The 10,369-nt window shown below is 37.8% G+C and overlaps 1 protein-coding gene and 1 pseudogene across 1 annotated transcript in view; one reads left to right on the forward strand and one right to left on the reverse strand.

Moving 5' to 3' along the window:
- The window catches only part of Grm8 (glutamate metabotropic receptor 8), a 905,007-nt gene that overhangs the window by 397,332 nt on the left and 497,306 nt on the right, over nucleotides 1–10,369 (forward strand). The window lies entirely within an intron of this gene.
- The window catches only part of LOC115072573, a 4,545-nt pseudogene continuing 3,303 nt past the window's right edge, over nucleotides 9,128–10,369 (reverse strand).

The following is a 10,369-nucleotide window of genomic DNA, read 5'->3' on the forward strand; positions in this document are numbered from 1 at the left end:
TCTATTACTAATATAATTTAAAGATTTGTTTTTGTTTTTAAATGTGTGTGTGTGTGTGTGTGTGTGTGTGTGTGTGTGTGTGTGTGTCTGGGATGGGTATGTGCACATGATTTCTGGTACCTGGGGAGGCCCCTGGAGATGGAGTACCGGGTGGTTTTGTGAGCTCCTTAACGTGGGTCCTGGGAACTGAACTCAGATGGTCTGGAAGAACAAATCTCTTTACCACTGAGCCATCACTCTATTCCTAACTTTTTTTCTTTCTACTGGCCCATTAATCTTAGAGTACCAGACTGAAAATAATTGTATAAGTACTGAATCTGCTGACTAGTTCCATTTTCAGGTTTTTTTTTTTTAAGGGATAGGGATGAGGAAAGGAAGGGAAGAGAAAGAATAGAGAGCCACGAGAGGGAAATGCAAACATTGGTGCAGAAAGAAGCCATTAGTGAACAGTGAAATGGAAGCCAGTAATGAATGAGCCTATGTGGAGATCCTTCAAACTGTCCCTCACACTCACTTCAATTTTGTTGAAAAGTCTTTAGCCAAGATTGCGGCTTGCTGCCCATTTCCACGGTTCTGCACTGCATTTTTGTCTGCTTGAGTTTTCATGGGTCTTGTGTATGCTGACACCATTGTTGTAGGTTCATATGAGCAAGGTCCCAGAAGCCTGTTTCCATATGGTCGTGCACCTCCTCTACTGACTATTACAATCTTTCTGCCCTCTCTTCTGCAATGGTCCCTGAGCCCTGTGTGGGTGAAGTTTAATATAGCTGAAGAACTATTGGCAGCTGATTGCTGCCAGGTGAGGGAGAGTTGATCTTCTTTAAGGGGGAGACCTTAGATAGGCTGACTAAATCCCAGTGGATGAACTTGCACTGAGGGATGTCTGGGCACACTAACTTGACTCAATATGACAAAATGCATGAAATCTGGTAGGATGGGCTATGGGGATGTCTAGACAGGGGAGAGCATATAAAGATGATTAAGATGTTTTATATGAAATGCATAAAAATTAAATAAACAACTTTCTAAGACACTAATATAAAAAAAATCATTGAAAAGTCAAGGGACTTTGGAGCCTGGAACTTGTTGGAGGTTCTAATACTCTTATATAAATCACCTTTTTTTTTAGCCCCAGCTGTCCTGGAACTCACTATGTAGACCAGGCTGGCCTTGAACTCACAGAGATACACCTGCCTCTGCCTCCCAAGTGCTGGAACTACAGGCATGCACCACCACGCCCGGCTTACAAATCACCTTTTAAGTTGCCCTGACTCATGAAGCCAGGATTTACAATTTAGAATTGGACATACTTTGTTTCTTCTAGTTCTTTTCTTGTAGGCTTTTAAGAGAGTGACTTACTGTGTTTTACTTGATGTTCTATTCCCATATTAGAACTTACATAATTCACAGTAGTCATGGGAGGCATAGTATGTGGTATTCATAGAAACACAAAATGTTAAAATTCAAAGGAATTTTGTGTTTATCTTGGCAAGCACTCTTCTTTTTATACCAGGACAAAGTGATAGGCTGAGAGACTCTGTGTGTGTGTGTGTGTGTGTGTGTGTGTGTGTGTGACCCAATATCAGGCAAAGGGAGTGTGTGTATGGGGGGGGGTCATATTCCAGTTTAGGAAGAACATGATTCCACGGCATGATTGAACTCATTATAGTGATAGGATTCAGGCTGCTGTTATGACATGTATATTCCTGGATTTAGTTTTCAAAGCTGAATTGCTTTTCATTTATAGATATTTACATACTATATATATGGCTAAGCCTTAATCCATTGTAAAGAAAACAAGTTTATTTAGGAGTTACTGCAGGAGTGGAAATTGTAGAGATTATATCACAGAAATGTATGAGGTAATAAGTTATCCCCTTGTCATTTAGTTCTGAGAAGTTTTCATTTTTGAGCTTGGATGATGAAATTTTTGAAAACTTCACATTCTTTTCTAAAAAACACTCAATAATGCAAAATGTAATAACACATCTGCTGTGTTTTTATAACACTGAGGAGGTACAAATATTTTGGTTTAAGTCAAAATTTTTTCTGATAATCAATCTATAGATTATGCGATTTTGACCTTGTTTGCCTATTTTTAGAATTTCTAATAACAAAAATGCATTTTAAATATTTTGTAAATTTTGATATGTTGTCATATTAGAATAAAGTTGAGATGGAGTAGCTGTTTGGCTGGTTGTGATAAACATTTCTTGAAATCATGTGGAATCCTTGGTTATTAGGATTTATGCCATTTCTTCACCAAGGAGCCATTTCAATGGTTAATTATTTCTGCAGTGTGTGTTCTACCTCAGGGTGAATCATCTTTCCCTGATTATGGAAAAGTGAGATTAAGTAACCTTTAGTACACAAATTCAGAGTGTTTAGTACAGTATATTTAAATTATTAATTGGCAATCACATTTTAATGGGAAGTGCCACACATCTATTGACTGCTAATATATATCAGTAATAGACATTTTTCATATTTTTAGATGCTAAATTAATCAAAAGGGCTCATTTTGGAAGAATTTTCGGACTTGTTGAACTAGGTGCTTTTTATGTTTCTCTGACTGGGCATTTTTCAAGGTTACTAGCAGGGGCCAATGAATCTTAGTTACCAGATTTCATATTCTTGATTTTGTGTCCTAAGGATAAAATGTACTAACACATTTCTCACACCAAGGTATTGAACACTGTACTTGTTTGTGTGTTGTATTGTCCATTCTGAGCCCCTGAACATCAAGGGATGCATCTTACTCAATTTTCAAATTTCAGATTCCAACATACTATTCAGAATGTTCAGAGTTCAGGTCCTGACTTATGAATGATAGCAAGTGCACTTGAGCTTATGGGGCAAAAAGGATATTGGTGAATGAAATTTCCTCATAGAGTGAACTAAACCTAAAAACATTTTTGTAAAACAAAACTTAAGAAATGTTGGCATTCACATTTTGACTATACTGTCTTACCTGTTGATGCTGTGTGTAATTATATATTTCAAACAAAATTCATGGCCACTGAGACAGTTATTGAGATAATAGAAGAGTACAGTGATTGACTATGTTTAACTATTAGGATTAAGTTTGTGAGGTCTGCTTTGACACCTGAATGGTCTTGTGGACAGCTTCTTCTATGTAACAGGAAGTCTTAATGTCTACTCACTTCCCAGAGCACTGGGTATTGTAAAAGTGAAATGAGATATTAAAACATGATGAACTAGTATTTTCTATTTAAACACCTTTTATTTTCTATTTGTTTTAAGATTAATATAAGGAAAATTAATAGAGTTTAAATGTTTAGGGTAACATGTCTTGTATTTCAAGCTTCTTATTATTGTCTATGTTGGTATAGCCTAAAAAGTATTTTTAATTTTTAAATTTTTATTTCTTTTAATTTTATTAGTGTTAATGTATGAGCATTTTGCCTATATGTATTTAAATGCACCACATACATACAGTGCCCTTAGAGACCAGAAGAAGGCGGTAGATCCCCTAGAACTGGAATTACAGACAGTTGTTATCCATCATGTGGGTGATAGGAACCAAACCCAGGTCCTCTGTGAGAACAGCCAGTGCTCTTAACCACTGAGCTGTCTCTCAAGCCTGCACAAATTTATTTTTAGCAAAAATCCTTTAAAGAATGAAAATGTAAGTTTGTTGTCTAAAACATTTCATTTACTCTTCTGTCTTTAGTTTCATTCAAACCCAAGAAGTTAACTATTGAATTGCACATTTAACCTTTTTATATTACAACATACAAGCATAGATCAAATCCTGATGTTGAAAATTATCTTGTTATTAGTAAAAGGAAATTCAAGTTTCTTGCAAGTTGGTTGAAAGAATTTTTACATGCTTTGTGCCAGTTTGTTTTCTGAAGTCTGCTTCTTTTGTTATTGCTGTACGCTGGTCACAATGGGAACCCTGCTCTTAAGGTTACTTAGCTAAAACAGTAATAATCTCTCTGCTGCTAGTCTCTTTTTCCTTCAATTGAGAATGTCATCCCTGCTTTGAATATGTATTGAAATGCATTCTTGCACAAACACCACTGATTGAAAGCCAGTGTGGAGCAAATTCAGGCAATGCTAATAAACAGAATAAAATGCAACCTGAAGCTACATAGAGAATACTCATACTTCATAATCTCTGATACTGATCCTGCTGCTGAGATACTACTGCATATCCCATTTTTGGTATTTGGGCAAGAGTTTAAGTTTGTGTGTGTGTGTGTGTGTGTGTGTGTGTGTGTGTAAAACACAAAGATGCAAAGATGCTTTACCTTTTCCTGAATGATCATAATTTAAAGACATGCTTACATCTTTATTAGACCATTTCATCTTATAATGGTGTTCCTTGCATCTTGACTTACCCATCAGAGATCTAATGAGTGCCCAGAGGAATCAAGCTTCACTACCTACATGCAGTACTTTGGCCTGTGAACTCCGTGAGGTCAGAAACCCATGGCATATTGTTCACTGTTGTCATCCTTGTTTAAAACCATTTGACAGGTATTAGGTGTATAAAAACATTTGTTGAATAACTGAGGAAGGACAGATGTGCTGGATGTCCTCCTTACTCTGTACTAACTTCCCTGATATGATTATGTGATGGATTCTTAAACTAAGTCACTAATTCTGAAATGAACTTAATGGGAAGTCCAGTAATGTAGTTTTTTAAAAATCCAGAATAGGTGAGATATTTAAACAATGTTCATTTTGATCCAATGCTGTCTTTGGCATAATGGTTTTCCTGGGCAATGGGTTGGAAAATATGAACTTTCTCTTCCCTGAGCCCATTTATATTGGGCATTTGAGCATGTACAGCATTTGAAGCTTTCCTGTCATATTGTTGGCTTCAGAATCCAGAGCCCTACTTTGCAATGGCAAAACCAACCAACCATACAAAACAAAACTCTTAAAACACTTTCTAAAAACAAATTAGCATAATAATTAACATAAATACAAACGCACAAAACACATTAAAAAATGTATTTTGACCTGGCCGCGTGTTCCTTGTTTTACTTCTGTTCCACTTCTTTGTATTTAGTCTAGTTTGTGCTCTCCAAATGCTCTTGAGTGTGGGTCCATCTGGTGCCTGATCAACTTTACCCAGTGTCACAATCTTGATGAAAACTTGACTCTTCCCCTCCAGCAGCTATCAGTTGTCAATAGTTCCTCATCTATTGAGCCCACCCCCTGCTCCCCATGAGGATTTTGTCAGATTAAAGTTTGTATAGATCTTGTTTTGACTACGTGTTGCCTACTTCTGTGGTTATTTTGGGCCTGGATGGCCCAGGATTTGGAGCTAGAAAGTTTGACCACAGAGATAAGATTTGTATGTACTGTTCCTTGAGCAGACCTTTGACTATGTGATGTGCTTGTGTTGGCCTGGTATGAACCCAACCTTGGAGGCCTGAATCATTCCAGTCTACCTCCAGATTGGAAGCTCTCTGAAAGTAGACTTGAAGACATGCAGGAAAGGGGCCCTTTGGGCTGGTGCCATTTATAGTATATTGTCTGTTACAAACCACGCACATATGGTCATGCTGGGTGTAGACTTGTCTGTGAAGGGAGTTTCACTCTCCAATAACTCTGCTTCTTATCATTTCTTGAAGGATCCAGCTGGAGTTTGATGGAATAAAAAGGAGAAAGGGAGAGGGAGAGGGAGAGGGAGGTGGGGACAGAGAGGGAGACAGAGAAGGAGAACACAGAACATAGCTTTAGGTACAATTTTACTCTTCTAATCCATGTTGATAAAGATAGCACTTTTCTTTCACAGCAGTGTATGAGATAAATCTTGCCTCTCACCAAGTATACTTTGAGCTGACAAACTTCCACAGTTTCATCATGCTGTGCACTTTCCTGCTAAGTCCCAGTTGTATATCACATGAGAAGGTGAAAATATTGTTACAAGACGTGTGATTACACTTATTTGAACCCTAGAACAAATTTTACACAACTATCGCTAAAGGACCAATTACATCATGTCAGATTGTTACTTATGTCTCCAAAAAGATGGAATGAAATGATGCCATTATTATTTAAGGCAGGGGTTTGTGTGTTTCTATTTCCTTTTTAAAAATTATAATTGAAATCTTTCAGAATTTCACACATGAGTATTATATCTACATTTTGACTTCACCCCCCAATTCTTCCCATGGCCCCCACTCTCAAATTCATTTACATATTCTGTAATTATTGTTGTTACACACACATAACACACCACTGATCCCCATTTATTGTTCTTGTGTACATATGTTTAGGGCTGACCACTTGGGATTGGATAACCCATCAGGGAGCCTGTCTCTAGAGAAAACTGATTCTCCCTCGTTCAGCAGCCATTGCTTGCCTGTAGCTCTTCATCTAGAGGTAGGACCTGGTGAAATTTTATCCACCCCACATTGGCATGTCCATTGGTGTTATAATTGTGTAGGTCTTGTTTAGGCAACCATATTGTTGAGATTTCATGGGTCCAGCATTTCTGACATATCTAGAAGACACTAGCAGCAGGTATCCCAATCCTCTGGCTTTTGCAATTCTTCTGTCCCCTCTGTCATAGTGTTCCCTGGGCCTCAGATGTAGGGGCTATGTTGAGGATATACTATATTTGGCTGGACAGCCCATGGATACTTACTTACTCTCTGCATTTTGACTACTGTGGATCTCTGTAATCATCTGCTGCAAAAAGAAGCTTCTTTGAGGGGGTTGGTGAGAGCTACACTTATCTGGACTAAATACTTAGAATACAGTTAGAAATTACATTGGTTTAGGAAACTGGCAGTAATAATTTCTCCTCTAGGGTCTATGACCTCTCCAGCCAGTGGTATTAGGCTATGTTTATGGTACCAGAAATGAATTCCCTCCCATTGAGAAGGTCCTTAAATCCAATTAGATAGCTTCTGTTGTCTTTAAAAGTGGGAAAAAAACAGGTATTGGGTTTTTGCTCATTCATATAAATAAATAAATAATAGTTGAATGACTATCATATTGTGTTAGATCATTAGAACATAATGGCTAATTACAGGCAATTCCTTGTTATCATCCTAACCAATCTTTTGTTGTTGTTGTTGTTGTTGTTCTTTTTGAGACAGGGTCTCCCTGTAGGCCCAGCTGTCCTGGAACTCACTATGTAGACCAGGCTGGCCTTGAACTCAGAGATCTGCCTGCCTCGGCGTCCTGAGTGCTGAGATTAAAGGCGTGCACCACCAACTGATTTAACTCTTAAACAATTGATAAAATGATGATTTTCTTCGGATATTTATTTGTGTACCCAAATCAAGTCTGCCATATAGATCCATAAAGTTATACAGTCAGACCAGATATTAGGGTACATGCCTGTAATCTTGGTACTTGCAAGATAAAAGCATGAGGATCAGGTATTCAAAGTCATCCTCAGGTACATAGTGAATTTCAGGCTAGCCTGGGCTACATGAGACCTTGGTTCAAAAAATATTATACGTTCATAAGCTTGACCAGATTTACAGAGGATTTGATTTGATAGGAGCCAACTTGAAATATATTATCATTAAATGCAAAGATGGTCATATTGTTTTAAAAATTACTTTATTGTTCTATATACAGATTTCTAAGTAACTTTATCCTAATAAGTTAATACTCAATTTCTATCACAGTTGGAGCTTGGTACTTTGGCATTATTTCCTCTCTTTTCCTTCTGTATTACTAATGAGTATTTATTTTATTACCTATTAGTATTTATTTGTCTTTAAAATAGTCAATAACTGAAAATATAATTCTTTATCTTTTTTAGACCATCTTATCAAGCTACCAGGAAGTTTTGTGGTCCTAATTCCTTTATCTGTTCTGGTTACAACTCTAGTTTTGTGTTATTTGTAGACATTGCCTTTCTTTGTACAATAAGTCTCCTTTGGAAAGAGTTTAACATTAAACAATAAAAAATCAGTTAATAATTTGCTGTATGCCATCATTTCAGAGATATAGTATCTTCATTTATCATTAAATTTTAATTTATTAGTCATTAAATTTTAATTTATTAAAGGGTGACTCCTCCTTCAAGATTCCCAGTAGGTGAGGCACCTCTTGTTCCTGCTTCTGAGACTATTGTAGACAAACAGCCACCATTTCTCAGTCTCTTAAGGGATTTCTGTTGCTCCCAAACATTGCCTATGTAAGGCTACCTTCATCCATTCCCAGAATGGTCCATATTCAACGATTAATTGTATTGGTCTGGGTTTTCCAGGTGAATAGAACCCACATGCATAAATATGCGTGAAGGAATTTATTATTAGGTATAAGCTGGGAAGTCTCACCATCTTTCACCTGCAAGCTGAAGGAGACTCATCAAAGACCTTAAGGTCTGAGAACTAGAAGTACACACGGCAAGAGAAGGCCAGTGTTCAGGTTCAAGCAGTCAAGTCAAATTAATCCAATCTTACTGTACATGTTTATTCAATCCTGGATCTCAGTGGGCTGGGTAATGACAGCCCACACTGGGGAGGACCACGTACTTTACACAGTTTACAAATTCATATGGTTATCTCTTCTAGAACATTCCCAAAGGATACTCATAAGTAATGTTTAACTGTCTAGGCAGTCAATGGCATAGTCAAGCCAACTCATCAAATTAATTATATTAATTTGCCCAGAGATTTAACAACCTAGCCTCTGTAGCTTGTTTTAAAGCAGTACTGAAATTCATTCTAGCCTTAGAATCCCCTGAGGAATTCTGTGGTATTGGGAGCTTGTCACTGGGCCTCAGCCAGTTAAGTTTCTCTGTCCAGGCCTGAGTCTTCTGCATGGTAGAAGGCAAGGGCAATTTTCATGTCTTTGAAACTCTGTATGAAGGTCTACATCCTGGGGACCCTAACCTGTCAGAGTATCCTCTCAACACTCCAGATTTTAGCTCTTAATAAGCTATAGTGAGCATTCCTTCATTTTTATCAACCTCATAACATTATTTTAGTGTCTTTTCTTCCATGACTGATTATAGAATGATAGAAGAAACATATTAATCCTTTGTGAAGATGAGTGGAATATATCACAATTCACTCAGTAGAGTTTTCTTTAGGCAGGCTCCAGAGGAACCGCATGTGGAGAAGCAGGAAAGCTTTCAAAGAAACACTTTGTGGAAGAACCCAGCCTGCATGTGTGCTCAGATGGCAATACTGTATCTTGCACCTCTCATCTGTGATTTGTATCCTCCTAGAAAGTCCTGTTGAGAAGCAGCATGCACCATTCAGAGGTCCAAATGAAGGAGCACTTTTCTTCTACTGTGGGAGAGCACTGCTCTCAAAACACGTGACAAAGCCTTCTGCTTTTCCAGTGCAACTTGGGGCATGGCCTCTATGATGATCCTTTACACTCAGTATTGCTAGTGTTGAATAAAGTAGAGAGCGTTGCGTATACTCAGGGCAAATTTCAAATTCGTAAATAGTGTGATTGGCTTTATCATCCAACTTATTTTCCCTTTTCCATGACTTTAATAAGCCATCTTTTAGTCAGCTATGGCTTTTGCCAACAGCTTATCTATCTTTAATCCTCAATGTTGGGTGTTCAGTCCTGCTCTCCATCTTTGCTGTGGCTCTATAGAGTTAATCTGGGGACGAGAAAAAGTAGCCTTTCTTTCCTGGTGCTCATACTCTCCAAAATTCAATAGTCACAGGCTGATGTGGATTATCACAGTGCCCATATCCCACTGCATCAGTTAAATTATTTTCTCAGATTCTGAGTCCTTAATCTGCAGCAGCTCTACACTGGAGGCCCTCAGTACAAAAGCAGAGCTTCAGGATTCTATTGAGAGCAGCAGGAAACTTAAATTGCTCTCATAATCTTGTTTGCTTCCATCGCAGTTCCCAAGGTACTCAGCTGACTGGCTGGCACTAAGGTCTACCTAGTCATCATGGGACTCACGGGCCCTCACATGGACACTCACAGACACTTGGGCAGCTGGCAATAGCACAGACTGGAGACCCCATGGCCTCCCCAAGCGTGGGGGCTGCCGTAATACCTGGCAAACTTTTTCATGATACGACATGTGGCTGTTTTCACAACTTTTGTATCATAGTTTCCACCATTAATACTTGAATAGTTTTTTGATATTCTACTATTAATTTAAAGAGTCAAATCCTAATTAAAAATCTTTATTACATTCATGTATGTAATATATACGATACAGGTACACTTACATACATGACAGTTTTACCCCTCTAAATATATATCTGTGTTTGTCTATCATCTACCTATCATCTGTCTATCATCTGTCTGTCATCTATCTATCTATCTATCATCTATCTATCTATCTATCTATCTATCTATCTATCTATCTATCTATGTATCTATCATCTATCTATCATCTATCTATCTATCTATCTATCTATCTATCTATCTATCTATC

This window comes from Nannospalax galili, unplaced genomic scaffold (assembly GCF_000622305.1).
Source record: "Nannospalax galili isolate Female #2095 unplaced genomic scaffold, S.galili_v1.0 scaffold660, whole genome shotgun sequence".
Lineage (NCBI taxonomy): Eukaryota > Metazoa > Chordata > Mammalia > Rodentia > Spalacidae > Nannospalax > Nannospalax galili.